We start from the raw sequence: 15121 nt of genomic DNA, 5'->3' as shown, positions 1-15121 counted from the left end.
CCGACCCCACCTACGTGTTCTACTCACTAACTCGTGTCGACTGGTACCCATGGTGGCAGTGTGAATGCACCAAAGCAACCTCGTCACCGGCCATGGCGGCACAGCGACGCTGCGTTGAGGTATGCCGGCCGCTACTGGCCATGACAAGGCCTAGTGAGAAGCGCACAAGCTCTGCTGTGACCAAGCGAGTCTGCTGAGGCTACCTAGGCTAGGTGGGACACGCCGACGAGGTCTGTCCGTGTGCGTGGTGGCATAATGGTGAGAGCGCGGCGTGTAACACCTCGGGTGTTAGCCTTGCATAACTTGACTTGCATAACATGAGCATGAGCATCAAGCATTCATAAATCATCATTTACAATTGAAACATTTGATCGAAACATATGAAACATTGCTTGTTATCTCGTGTTTCTTGGAACATATGCATATGATCTTGTACAAATGAATGCAAGTGGGTAATGCTAGTCACTAAAACACCTTAGCTACACTTAGGTTAACAAAAGGAACCTTGTTCATGAAGGCCACATTTCATAATCAAGCACTTAAGTGATATTTCATGTGTTGACCTGGATAGCTCTATGAGTGACCACTGCATAAAATGATTGGATGGCCTTGCAAGTTGCTCAAACATGCTTAGGATATCATCATGAACAACTTTGGTATTTAAGGCTAGGGCTAGTTTGGTCATTTAGCCATGGTTTGAGTATGTATCATGATTTCAAGGTGACATGTTTGACTAAAGTTGAACTAGGTGTTAGAGACCTTGCATGGAGGAGTTCACTAAAGCAAAGTTGTAGTGTTTGACATAAGGAACAACTTTTATTTTTGGGTCAGGGACTGATTTAGCTTCTAACATGCTTGAATGGGTCCCACAAAAACTAGCAAAATCCAGCTTCCCACACTTAGCAAATTTTCTAAGTGGTTGATCGACTGACCGACTGACAGCCGATGTTGAGCACGATATTACTCCGTCTCTGTTGCGAATTAGAACGAGGTGCTTGAACCAAAGTTGTAGCTGGTACTTCGGGCTACGAAATTCATGTAGATCGTTTTCGCTTAGGAGCAACGGATTAGCAGATAGGTCAACTTGAAAACACGCTGTCAGGCATCACCGTTCGCGACTGGCGAACTGAATCGGCTGATTCAGTGGCCGACCGCCGTCAGGCCATGGCCGCCATGTGGAGGAGAAATGGCCGTGCGTCGCCTCTGCTCTGCCCAGCCAGGCCACGCTGCGCCCGAGCGCGCCTTCATCACGCCAGCGCCCGCCCGCACTCAGCCGCGCTCCCATTTCGCTTCTAGCGTCCTTTCTTCCTCGCTGCAGCAGCCGCCGAGCGCCCGCAGCTCCGCCGTCGCCATAGCCGCGCACAGCTCGCGCCTAGCCACTCTAGCACCACCACCATAGCTCCACCGTCTCCCCAGCGACCCACTGCTTCCTCCCGTGCCCGCTGACTGAGCTCGGTAAGCCCCAGTGCCGTGCAAATGCTCACCGGAGCTCCGCCGCGGACTCCGTCTCCGTGGCCACGTCGCCACCGTCCATCCCAGGCCATGTTAGGGCACTAGATAGCTCCGCCGCAGCTCGGTGATGCTCGGCGCAGCATCCATTCAAGCCACCGTAGCCCACGCCGGTGTACCGCCGTGGTCCAGCCCCGCTGTTCCGCCATGGTCGCCGCCGTCACCTCTAGGGTCAGAAAAAGGACCGGCCAAGTGGCTCAAGCGCTTCGCTAGGTCACGTAGGTCATGTAGTGAAGATGTTACCGCCGGCGAAGCTCGCCATCGACGAGCCGCAGCCACGCAGTGCCCAGCAGCGCCGCTGCTCTGCTCCGAGTCAATGACATGTGGGGTCCCCTGACCAGCGGGTCCCACCGGTCAGCGACTCAGTGTTTGAAGGCTAACTCATTTTATTCCAGTTTTTGATTTGTTATGTGAATTTTGTATCTTCAGTTTGGTAGCTCCAAAAATTGCGAAATAAATATGATTGTGTTGCTTAGGAAGTGTAGTATTTAAGAAAAATATGTTCTTGGTTTCAACAGTAGAAATTTCTAGAGATTTAAATAGGGATTTAAAATGTGCTTTTGAATGCATTCAAATTTGTTTATTTTATATCTAGAGTTCCCTTGCTCCAAAAATTATGAAATTTTTGTGGTAAGCTAGTCTTAGCATATATGAGCTTGGGTAAAAATTTGAGGACCAGTGCATGGGTAGATTTATAGTTATAGATTTTTCTTTTATGGCTAGTCAATCCTTGCATGATTTTTTATAAATTATTTATGAGTCCAAAATTCATGAAATTTGTTGGAGGTAATCCTAGTACCATATGTATGTTAAGAAAAATGGGAAATCTATTGCTTGACACTTTTCAATAGGATTTTCCATTTATGCTATTTCAAGCCTTGCTTCCTTATCATTTTTGTATAGAATGTTCTACTTAGTAAAATGACATGAAATTTTTATAGTAGTCCTTTTATAACATTAGTAAGGCACTGTAAATTTTTGAGAATTTATGAAGTACATCTGATATATGTTTATTATTTAACCTAGATATCTAAATAAAATAATAAAGGCATCTAATAAATAGTTTGGACTTCACCTTTATATTATCTTAACTGTATATGGTATGCTTAAACTGGTGGTAGAGTCTAGGTTGTCAAATTTTGAATGATTACATGAAGTAGAAGTATTATTACTTTACATTGCATGTTAAATAGTTTCCAGACTAATTCTAGAGTGTGATGAGTTGCATGTTGAAACTGATGTGTACTGTAAAAATGGTTAATAACAAAGTTGTAGAGAATTTGATAAGCTTTCCAGAAAGTCCTAGATCACTGATTTTGGATTTGTAGAACTCCAATTATGAGTGAAACAAGTAGCTACTATTTGTGGCATAATCGATGCATTGTAGAAGTAGTTAAGTAATAATCGAGAAGAGATATGCACCTACTCAAACAACGTGATGCACTTGTTAACATATATGCATTTGTAATACTTATACCATACTCATACATCTAGGATCGGAGGAAGAGATCATGTTGCTGGAATTCAAAGAAGCAGAGGAAGGGAACCCGCAGGAGGATCCGCAAGCCACAGCTCTCGAAGGCGTGGAGCAGAACCCTGAGGAGCTTCCGGAGTGTCCTGACCATCGCCCTACTTCCTTTCTGCGAGGCAAGCCCCGGAGCATTATAAGTCTCCCAGTAATTTACAAATGTTTACTTACGTATTTATGATTGATGCATTAGGTTATAAGAGTTGAATGAAACCACTTGATGCATGTACATTCCTTGTCCAGATATTAACCCTTTAACCGATATAGGTCCAGGATCGAATATATGCTTAGCCATGCTTAGACCGGTAGAAGTCGGGTGATGTCCTATCACCTGCGAGATATAGGTGGATACCGGAGCACGGTTGGCTATATCTGCTATCGTGGAACAGAACCATGTGGTAAAAGTAAATCAAGACCGGACGGGAAGTCAATAGAGAAGCAACAAGACATGGAGGTCTTGGGTGTGGATTTATCCCCGTCTGTGTTGATTAAGGACCGTACCATTGTTGGCGCTTCTGACAAGATTGAACGCATGCCTCTCACTTAGCTGGCCGGATAACTCGTTCCGACCGCGAAGCCGAGTAATTCAACTCAGGCCGGGAATCGTTCTGTTGTGCGCTCCTTCCAGGGAACGATCCGACTGAGCCCAAGGGCAGGCTTGGCTTGAGCATCCTGGCATCTGGTGTTCTAGATTGTGCGGCGTAGTACGGACCCACGAAATGTGTACCGGAGTTGTACCAAAGGTGACCTAAGACTATCATGGCTGGTAGATCTGGGTTTGTGTTAGGAATAAATTCCCAGCTGGTTGAAATCGATTTGAATCACCGTCTCTCCCGGATAGTGAGAAACTTGGCTAGTCCCAACATCGTAGTAACTATATTATGAAACATGATGGTTCAGATGAATATGGAATCACAATACCTGCTATGGTTACTATTGTATGCTTCTAAATGATATACCACATGTTTGGCACAGGATAGTTGCTAATCTAGAAATAGATAGTCATAATTAACTTGATAAAGGAATCATAATGGTACAATGGGTAAATTGCCTTTTACGCAAAATGTTGTCAAGTTACGTCCACTTATATAGCCTTGCATAATCCTTGGAGTCATTTTATTTCTGGTTCATGATGGGTAAGTCTAGCTGAGTACCTTCTCGTACTCAGGGTTTATTTTCCCATTGTTGCAGATGGCACTGTGTATCATGGTTATTGCAAGAGTTGCTTCTATCCTGCTGTGGATGAGGAGTAAGCCTTGGGCAGGCTTCTGTAGTAATTCCTATCTTTGCTTTTGTGGACCGTGATCTGGCTTGGCACTGTATCAAACTATGTTGGAAACTTTATCTTCGAACTTATTTGCTTCCGCTTTATTTATCAAACTTGGTTTGTAATAACTTTTATTCGTACTCTGATGATGAAAAGTATCTGTGAACTTTATGTAATATGTGGCATGTATGTTGAATCCTGTACGATCTTGGTTGTTGTAAATCGTTTATCGAGACCCGTCGTGGTACTCAACGGACTACCGGGTTTATATGGGTTCAAGTATGATAGTGCGACCGCTTGCGGATTGCCATTGTACTTGTATTCTTATAAATTGGTCGGTTCTGCGATAGCTGGTATCAGAGCAAGATTCAACGTTAATTGTCACAAGTGTATTTAAAACAAAAGTTTTTGTTTTCCAAAAACCCTTTTCTAGCAACTAATAGTTATATAATAGGTATTTGAAATCTAAAGTGTGCCAATGATCACTTTCCTTATGCCCAAAGTAAGGACTATTAGGTGGCTATTTAAGTACTAACATGGGGGTTTTTACTTCGTCGTCCATACGGCGTGCTATAGTATGGATGTCATTCACTTGAGTGGTAATATATGGATCAAATGCCTCTACACCAAGGTAAGATGAGTGTATGACCGCAAGATGTGAGCGTGCGATCGGGAAGAGTTAGCTTTGGTACGGCTATGTATGCATGCTTGCATGTGTATATGGTACGTATTTAATTGTGGGTTTAAATTATTGTTGGGTAGATTGATACAGAAGTATATGTTTGGGGATACATATATGAAAGTATTTATAATTACATTCTACATATTTCATTATGGGTTTAGGGCTGAAATGAAATTTTATGCAGGTACACTAACAACGAAACGTGTAGCTCGACTAGTTACGATATATATGAGAGAACGTATGTATGCCACCGTGTCTACCGTTAGAAACAAATTTTTCCTAAGTTTGTGAGGACGTACGGAACGAGCATGCATCATGTTAAATTACCATACACATAACTACATTGTTCCTCCCCTTATAAAATTCTTACTCGGTTATGTAACTCTTATCCAGTATGGCTTTGTCTCACCAAAGGGTACATGTTAATGGTGCAGATGGCATGCACCAAGCAGACTACTCGCAAGTCCACCGGAGGCAGAGCTCCTAGCCGTTAGCTTGCTCCACGTACCCATCAACGTCACACGTTCCTTGGAGAGTTTGGGATGCCTACACTCTTGTGGAGAGTGCTCAGCTATGTAGGTTATCCTGATGGAATGGAACCCCGCTACTTCTGGGCGAATGAGCGGTTGGGAGAAGGTCTCTTAGTTACTGTGGAGGCCGTTGTTCGTCCCCGAGGTGACAATTCTGAGTGGACAGGTTGGTGTTATGAGTCGACTGGCAGGACTACTGAAGAAGCAGCTGGCAGGGCAGCCTTTGGGATCTTGAGGGATATCATGGATCGTTTTCCTTAGGAGCTGGCAGCCGCTTTGGTTGGAGTTTTTCCGAGGGGCAATCCCTCCACTGACTCATGGCAGCAGGCAAGAGGAAGATCTTTGGAGATTGGTGCAGCAGAAGGGCAAAACAGCGATAACCCTTCCATGAGCGCCATGTTCGCAGTGATGAGAGTGTTAGATGGAGTTGAAGGTAGCCTCAGACGTGTGTCCGATGCTCTTGGTCATGCCCGCGAGGACCGACGTCAGCTTCAGAGGGAGCACGATGCCGAGATTGAGAGGCTCACTGAAGAGATGACTCGGTTAACTCACCAGCGAAATGCAGCTTGGTCCAGGGAAGATGTCCTGAGGGCTCGACAGTTTGAGCTGGGACAGTAGCTGGCCAATGCAGAAGAATACAACGATAATCTGCATGAAGAGGTTCATCTACTGCACAATCAGCTCCACCCTTATGTACCACCTGGAGCCGCAGAAATGGATCTAGAAGGGTACGAGGAAGAAGAAGTGGAGCCTAAAGAAGAAGTAGAACCTGAGGAAGGAGATGATTCTGCGTCTGACCTCGATAGTGATCATGATGAGGATTAGATCGCTTAGCATGTAGTGGGAAGCCTAATGTATCACCTTTATTCATGTAATGGACCTGTAGTTCCAAGTTGGCATTAGTAACCAGACTATCATGTAATGTTGATCGCACGTTTGGATGAACGTCAATGCAATTCCAGTACTTTGTCGGTAATCACGCTTTAAAATTTCATGCGTTATAAGCACGATAAGTGGTCAAATTGGCGATGTCATGTTACGAGAATGAATTGTTATGCCTCTGTTTTTATTGTGCTTTTGAGAATTTTCTCCAGTAATTTTAGTTTGGCATGAGTAACTAATTCATCTGCAATCTCTTGGCATCAACCAATAATCGCTTATTGTTGCAACTTCGCAAATGACGCGCACCCGTGCTGGAGCTGGTGGCAGCCAGGATGGCAACCAGGATGACTTGCCACCCCCACCGCCACCGTCTGCTCAGGAGTTTTTTACCCAGTTCCTAGGGAGCCAAAGGACAATGGAGGAAGCTTTGCGCCTCATCGCGCAAAACACTGCTCGTGGCCACCCACAGCAACCAGGGGCCGAGCCAAATCAGCACAGTTCATTTATGGAGTTTCTGGACACGAAGCCTCCGATCTTCAAGGTGGTAGAGGAACCACTGCAAGCCGATGAGTGGCTAAATACCATCGAGCAGAAATTTCGTCTGCTAAGGGTCACAGAGCACCTGAAAGCTGAATATGCTTCTCATCAGCTGCAAGGACCAGCAGGAATCTAGAGGACACACTTCCTGTCGTCTCTGCCTGCTAATGCGAGAGTGACCTGGGATCAGTTCAAGCTGGCTTTTAGGGGACACCATATTCCCCTGGGCCTGATGCGCATGAAAGCAGCCGAATTTATGAGGCTCACTCAGGGAACAAAGTCACTTATAGAATATATGCACGCATTCAACAACTTGTCAAGGTATGCTCCAAGTTTCATGGATACTGAAGAGAAAAAGATCGAGAGTTTCAAGCGAGGTCTGGGTACCAAATTAATGAAGACTATGGCAAATTCTAGATGTGCCACGTACAATGAGTTTATTAGTGATGCCTTGACCCAAGAAAACCACAACAACATGCATGCAGTTGCTAAAGGTCGCAAGAGAGCATATGAGGCTGGTGCATCCGAATCTTTCCAGTCAAAAGCGCTTGTCATAGCTAGGCCACAATTTCGTCCACCTGCACCCAAGTTCAGGCCTCCACCACCGAAAGCTCAGAATAACAGGCCACAGAAACCGTTTCGTAAGGCGTTCACTATTGCCTTACCAAAAGGAAATGGTAATCAGGACAGCTCCGCCGAATTCAAAAATAATCAACCTTGTTTCAACTGCAACCAACTGGGTCATTGGTCCAAGGAGTGCCCCCACCCCAAGAGGAATAGCAACCCAAATCAGAACAATCAGAGGCAGGTGAATGCCAGGGCACGTCAGGGACAAGTGCATTATACCGCTGTGGAGGAAGTGCCCGCCAGAGAAGTTGTCACGGCTGGTATGTTTCTTGTCAACAAGCATCCCGCTGTTGTTTTATTTGATTCGGGAGCTTCTCATTCATTTATGAGTCAAGCATTTGCATCTAGACATGATCAAGAAATTATAGAAGTAAGTAAAGGGGGTTTTAACATAAGTTCAGTAGGGGGAACTGTTACTACCAAAAAGATAGTCAAAAATGTACTCATCTTGATACAAGGGAGGGAGTACACAACAGATTTGATAATATTGCCAGGGTTGTCGATAAGTGTAATCTTAGGCATGAATTGGATGAAGTATCATGGTGCTCTTATTGACACTAGCACCCGCACTATTATGTTGAGAGAACCCACGGGAGGGAATGCTTTTCTAGTTCCACTCTCCCGCGATTTCGAACCCCAACATTTAGCCTGTGCTATCCAAGCCACCACCATATGTGATATTCCAGTGGTTTGTGAGTTTCTGGATGTATTTCCAGAGGAATTACCAGGTCTACCACCGGATAGGGACGTGGAATTTAAGATTGAATTAGTGCTAGGTACCGCACCCATATCCAGAAGGCCCTATAGAATGTCACCCAATGAGTTAGCAGAACTTAAGGTTCAATTGCAAGACCTATTAGACAAAGGTCTTATCCAACCTAGCTCATCTCCGTGGGGATGCCTAGCATTGTTTGTGAAAAAGAAGGATCAGTCACTGAGAATGTGTGTAGATTACAGACCACTCAATGCTATGACCATCAAGAACAAATATCCATTGCCCCACATTGACATCTTGTTCGATTAGCTAGCAAAGGCAAAGGTTATTCTCCAAAATTGACTTGAGATCAGGTTACCATCAGATAAAGATCAGACCAGAGGATATACCTAAAACCGCTTTCTCTACTAGGTACGGCTTATATGAGTATTTGGTTATGTCTTTCGAACTAACAAATGCCCCAGCCTATTCCATGTACCTGATGAACTCGGTATTCATGCCCGAACTTGATAAGTTCATGGTCGTGTTTATCGATGACATATTGATTTATTCAGAAAATGAGTCAGATCATGAAGAGCATCTGAGGATTGTCCTATCCAGATTGAGGGAGCATAAGCTATATGCCAAGTTTAGCAAATGTGAATTTTGGATGAGCAAAGTACCTTTCTTAGGTCACATTTTATCAAGAGATGGAATCTCAGTAGACCCATCAAAAGTACAAGAGGTCATGGATTGGAAAGCCCCAACTTTGGTCCATGAAGTTCAGAGTTTCCTGGGGTTAGCAGGATACTATCATTGGTTTATTCCAGATTTCTCAAAAATAGCTAAGCCTATGACCAGACTACTTCAGAAAGATGAGAAATACAAATGGACACAAGAATGTGAAATAGCTTTTCACACCCTCAGAACTTTGTTGACTACAGCACCTATGCTAGCACAACCAGACATTGAAAAGCCTTTTGATGTATTTTGTGATGCATCAGGAATAGGTTTGGGATGTGTGCTTATGCAAGAAGGGAGAGTAATTGCATATGCCTCTCGGCAATTGAGGAAACATGAAGTCAACTACCCTACACATGATTTGGAACTGGCAGCCGTTGTCCATGCATTAAAGATATGGAGATATTACTTGTTGGGCAATGTATGTCATATCTATACTGATCATAAAAGCCTCAAGTATATCTTTACCTAGCCAGAACTAAACATGAGACAACGTAGATGGTTGGTGTCAACGAAATATGGTCGGCAGTCCATCTAGGGGTATGCCCATGATGGTAGATTGTCGGTAGACGGTGCGCGTAATCAGGAACCAGATGGTGACACAAGGGGCGCAGAGACAACGATTTAGACAGGTTCGGGCCGTCTGATCGACGTAATACCCTACGTCCTGTGTCTTTGGTGTATTGTATTGAGATGTATACTGTATGATCTCTATGGATCTGTCCTCTAGGGGACCCCTGCCTCTCCTTATATACTCTAAAGGAGGAGGGTTACAAGTAAAGTATCCTATTTGGTACTATTACAATACCTAGTACAACTTGTAATCTTGCCATGTACGCCTTGATCTCACGGGCCGGACCACCTCGGATGGTGCGGCCCATGTACCATCTTGTGGTACCCGGGGGTCTATCCCCCACAGCTAGTCCCCGAGCGCCATGCATTCTGATGCGACACGCCATTTTAACCTTCTCCAAACAGTGAGGCTTGAGTTCTTGACATCTCCGACCACCATTGTCACCGGAGAAGTAGGTTGTCCGAAGAATGTATGGTGCTCTTAAGAAGAAAGAAAAAGATTTCCGTCCCAGGAAGTGTGCCCACTTGTATTTCTGAATAGAAATGTAAGTGCGTCTTGAAGCGTAGCGTCTTTGATCATCAGATCGAGCACATTCACCGCAAGGTGAAGTGTGCCCACTTAGTCCCCGAGCCTGGTAGTAGGTGACGTAGGCACGTGGTGCCAGGGTCTAAAAAGAATTCCCAGTTAAGTTGAGAACCCAATCGTCGTACAGGCGATACGAGATGCACCGGCAGGTGCATCGTACCGATGTAGTCCCCGAGCTTGCTGGAAGGCGAGGTATGAGCCTTGTAGCAAGGTCTAAACGAGAAAGAATATCCCAACTGTATGCGAGTCGCCAGTCGCATGTAGTTGAAACGCAAAGTCCCCGAGCTATGGTCGGAGAGTGGTCAAGGCAGTCCCCGAGCATAGGTCGAGGAGCGAGTGACGAAGTCCCCGAGCTGTGGTCGGAGAGTGGTCGAGGCAGTCCCTGAGCACAGGTCGAGGAGCGAGCGACGAAATCCCCGAGCCGTGGTCGGAGAGTGCTCAAGGCAGTCCCCGAGCATAGGTCGAGGAGCGAGTGACGAAGTCCCCGAGCTGTGGTCGGAGAGTGGTCGAGGCAGTCCCCGAGCACAGGTCGAGGAGCGAGCGACGAAGTCCCCGAGCCGTGGTCGGAGAGTGATCGAGGCAGTCCCCAAGCATAGGTCGAGGAGCGAGCGACGAAGTCCCCGAGCTGTGGTCGGAGAGCGGTCGAGGCAGTCCCCGAGCACAGGTCGAGGAGCGAGCGACGAAGTCCCCGAGCCGTGGTCGGAGAGTGCTCGACGCAGTCCCCGAGCACAGGTCGAGGAGCGAGCGACGAAGTCCCCGAGCATAGCTCGAAATTACTGCAATATAAATATGTAGAATGGTAGTACATGATGTACAAAATAAATTATGGAGAAAAAATCAGCAGTGAAGAAATAGCGTATGACGCTCAGCAGTCATTTGCAAATGAGCATGATGTGATAAAGCAGTTGGTGCTTTGTAAACATCAGTGTTAATATGAAGTTTGTGTTTATACTTAATATGAATCGTCCGACCAGTTAGTATGTAGCTGAGCCTCTAGCCCTAGCTAGCCCGTTAACCATAACGCGGGGCGCGGAGCCCGTGCACGTGTAGGAATAACAAAGCATCGCTAAGGAGCCGCTGCCGACCACCCATAACGCAGAGGGCAGACGCTCGTGCACGTGTAGGGAGGAGCCAGAGACAGGGCCGCCTCTGGAGGCATCGAGCGTCAACATGACTGGTCGAGGATTTGCATTAAGTATAGATGTATGTTATATTTAAGATGGTATACATGGACAAACGTTATTTGAAGAATAATCATGACGAGGACGTTGTGGAGAAACGTCGTAATGAAAATTGTGTTAAATATAAATATTAGAAGTTTACTTATCTTGATAGAAATCTGGTCGGCGGCGATAAAGTTGTCCGGTCCTCGAGCTTTCCGACTTGTCGTCACGACGATGGTCGCGGTTGTCGTAGCGCCGTTCTTCGCGGCGATCTTCATTGCGACGTGGTCTGGTGATCGAGGTGGTCGGAGCTCGGTGGAGCCGCTCGGGACATGGTCGACGTGGTCTGTGGTCGGAGTTCGGCGGAGCTGCTCGGGACGTGGTCGATGTGGTCTGGTGGTCGAGGTGGTCGGAGCTCGACGGAGGCCATCGAGCGGTGACGACGAGTCGACGGCGAGGGACATCGGCGAAGACCGTCGAGCGGTGATGACGAGTCGACGGCGAGGGACATCGGCGAAGGCCGTCGAGCGGTGACGATGAATCGACGGCGAGGGACGTCAGTGAAGGATATCGGTGAAGGCCGCCGAGCGGTGACGACGAGTCGACGGCGAGGGACGTCGGCGAACGATGCCAGCGAAGGCCGCCGAGCGGTGATGACGAGTCGACGGCGAGAGACGTCGGCGAAGGATGTCGGCGAAGGCCGCCGAGCAGTGACAGCGAGTCGACGGCGAGGGACGTCGGCGAACGATATCAGCGAAGGTCGCCGAGCGGTGAGGACGAGTCGACGGCGAGAGACATCGGCGAAGGATGTCGGTGAAGGCCGCCGAGCAGTGACGACGAGTCGACGGCGAGGGACGTCGGCGAACGATGTCAGCGAAGGTCGCCGAGCGGTGAGGACGAGTCGACGGCGAGAGACGTCGGCGAAGGCCGTCGAGCGGTGACGACGAGTCGACGGCGAGGGACATCGGCGAAGGCTGATGAGGGCAGCGACGGCGAGTGGTCGGCGAGGGCTGACGAGAGCAGCAACGGCGAGTCGTCGACGAGGGCCAACCAGAGCAGCGGCGGCTAGTCATCGACGAGGGCTGACGAGAGCATCGGCGGCGAGTTGTCGACGAGGGCCAACCAGAGCAGCGGCGGCTAGTCGTCGACGAGGGCTAACCAGAGCAGCGGCGGCTAGTCGTCGACGAGGGCTGACGAGAGCAGCGACGGCGAGTTGTTGGTGAAGACGACCTCAGAGGTGGTTCCGAGATTGGATCTGCTGTCGCAGGGGCTGGTGTAGCAGCGATGAATCGTCGTCGTGGACTAGGATGGATCTCCACGAGATTGACGATGAGAACGCATTGTTGATTTGAGGTCCATCTGGCTCGCCATGGATCAAGCGCACACCCCTACCTGGCGCGCCACTGTCGACGAAATATGGTCGGCAGTCCATCTAGGGGTATGCCCATGATGGTAGATTGTCGGTAGACGGTGCGCGTAATCAGGAACCAGATGGTGACACAAGGGGCGCAGAGACAACGATTTAGACAGGTTCGGGCCGTCTGATCGACGTAATACCCTACGTCCTGTGTCTTTGGTGTATTGTATTGAGATGTATACTGTATGATCTCTATGGATCTGTCCTCTAGGGGACCCCTGCCTCTCCTTATATACTCTAAAGGAGGAGGGTTACAAGTAAAGTATCCTATTTGGTACTATTACAATACCTAGTACAACTTGTAATCTTGCCATGTACGCCTTGATCTCACGGGCCGGACCACCTCGGATGGTGCGGCCCATGTACCATCTTGTGGTACCCGGGGGTCTATCCCCCACAGTTGGAATTGATTAAGGACTATAATTTGGAAGTGCATTACCATCCGGGTAAAGCTAATGTAGTAGCCGATGCACTTAGTCGGAAGTCCCATTACAACACTATGGAAGCACCATTGGAAGATGGATTCAACTTGCTACATCCTGCTGTACTACACAATATCACAATCAGTTGTTCGCTTGAGGGCAAAATCATAGAACTACAGCAGACAGATGTAGGAATAAGTCACATCAAAAGAAAAATGCAAGAGCAAGAAACCAAACATTTTAGATTGGATGAAAGAGGTGTATTATGGTTTGAGGACCGACTAGTGGTACCAAAAGACCGTGAGCTAAGGAAACAAATTTTAGAAGAAGCTCACTCGTCCAAATTGTCTATCCACCCGGGTAGTAGTAAGATGTATCAAGATCTAAGAACCCATTTTTGGTGGACTAAGATGAAGATAGAGATCGCAGCCTATGTTGCTAGGTGTGATAACTGTAGTAGAGTGAAAGCCGTCCATATGAAAACTGCTGGATTACTTCAGCCATTGCCTATTCCAAGATGGAAATGGGAGGAAATCAGCATGGACTTTATCACAGGCCTTCCAACAACGCCACAAGGTCATGATTCAATCTGGGTTATTGTTGATCGTCTCACCAAGTCAGCACACTTTATACCCGTGAATACACGGTATATAGTTGGGAAGTACGCTGAGATGTATGTGTCCCAGATCGTGAGATTGCATGGAGTACCTAGGACCATAATCTCAGATAGAGGACCACAGTTCATAGCTCGTTTCTGGGAACACTTACACCAAGCTTTGGGAACCAAGCTAATCAGAAGTTCAGCTTATCATCCGCAAACTTCAGGACAGATAGAGAGAGTAAACCAAATCCTAGAAGATTTACTTAGAGCTTGTGTTATATCTTCAAAAGGGTCATGGGAGAAATGGTTACCTTTAGCTAAATTCTCCTATAACAACAGTTATCAAGCGAGTATCAAAATGGCTCCATTTGAAGCCTTGTATGGCAGAAAGTGTAGAACTCCATTGAATTGGATTGAGCCCGGTGAAAGGAGATACTTTGGTATTGATTTTGTCAATGAAGCCGAAGAACAAGTACGTATCATCCAACAGCACATGAAGGCAGCTCAATCAAGATAGAAGAGTTATGCCGATAGGAGAAGAAGACCACTAACTTTTGAAGTGGGTGACTATGTATACTTGAGAGTATCACCCATGAAAGGTGTGAAAAGATTTGGGATGAAAAAGAAGCTTTCACCAAGATATGTAGGGCCATACAAAATTTTGGAACGAAAAGGAAATGTTGCGTATAAGCTACAACTACCACCAGAGATGAGTGCAATCTTTGATGTGTTCCATGTTTCTCAGCTAAAGAAATGTCTTCGAGTACTGGAAGAAGCGATTGCACCCACCCACATGTAGCTTCAATCGGATTTGACCTATGAAGAAAAGCCAATTCGAGTATTAGAAGAGATGGAGAGAGTGACAAGGAGTAAGATCATTAAGTTCTATAAGGTGGTGTGGAACAATCATAGTGAACAAGATGCTACGTGGGAAAGAGAAGATTATCTACGAGAAGTTTATCCCGCCTTTTTCCGAGAATGGTAGGTCTTGCAAATCTCGGGATGAGATTTTTATAAGGGGGAGGGGCTGTAACACCTCGGGTGTTAGCCTTGCATAACTTGACTTGCATAACATGAGCATGAGCATCAAGCATTCATAAATCATCATTTACAATTGAAACATTTGATCGAAACATATGAAACATTGCTTGTTATCTCGTGTTTCTTGGAACATATGCATATGATCTTGTACAAATGAATGCAAGTGGGTAATGCTAGTCACTAAAACACCTTAGCTACACTTAGGTTAACAAAAGGAACCTTGTTCATGAAGGCCACATTTCATAATCAAGCACTTAAGTGATATTTCATGTGTTGACCTAGATAGCTCTATGAGTGACCACTGCATAAAATGATTGGATG

Source organism: Miscanthus floridulus, chromosome 12 (genome assembly GCF_019320115.1).
Source record: "Miscanthus floridulus cultivar M001 chromosome 12, ASM1932011v1, whole genome shotgun sequence".
NCBI classification, from domain to species: Eukaryota; Viridiplantae; Streptophyta; class Magnoliopsida; order Poales; family Poaceae; genus Miscanthus; species Miscanthus floridulus.
The sequence above is the reverse complement of the archived record's forward strand: the minus strand, read 5'-3'. Positions refer to the sequence as shown.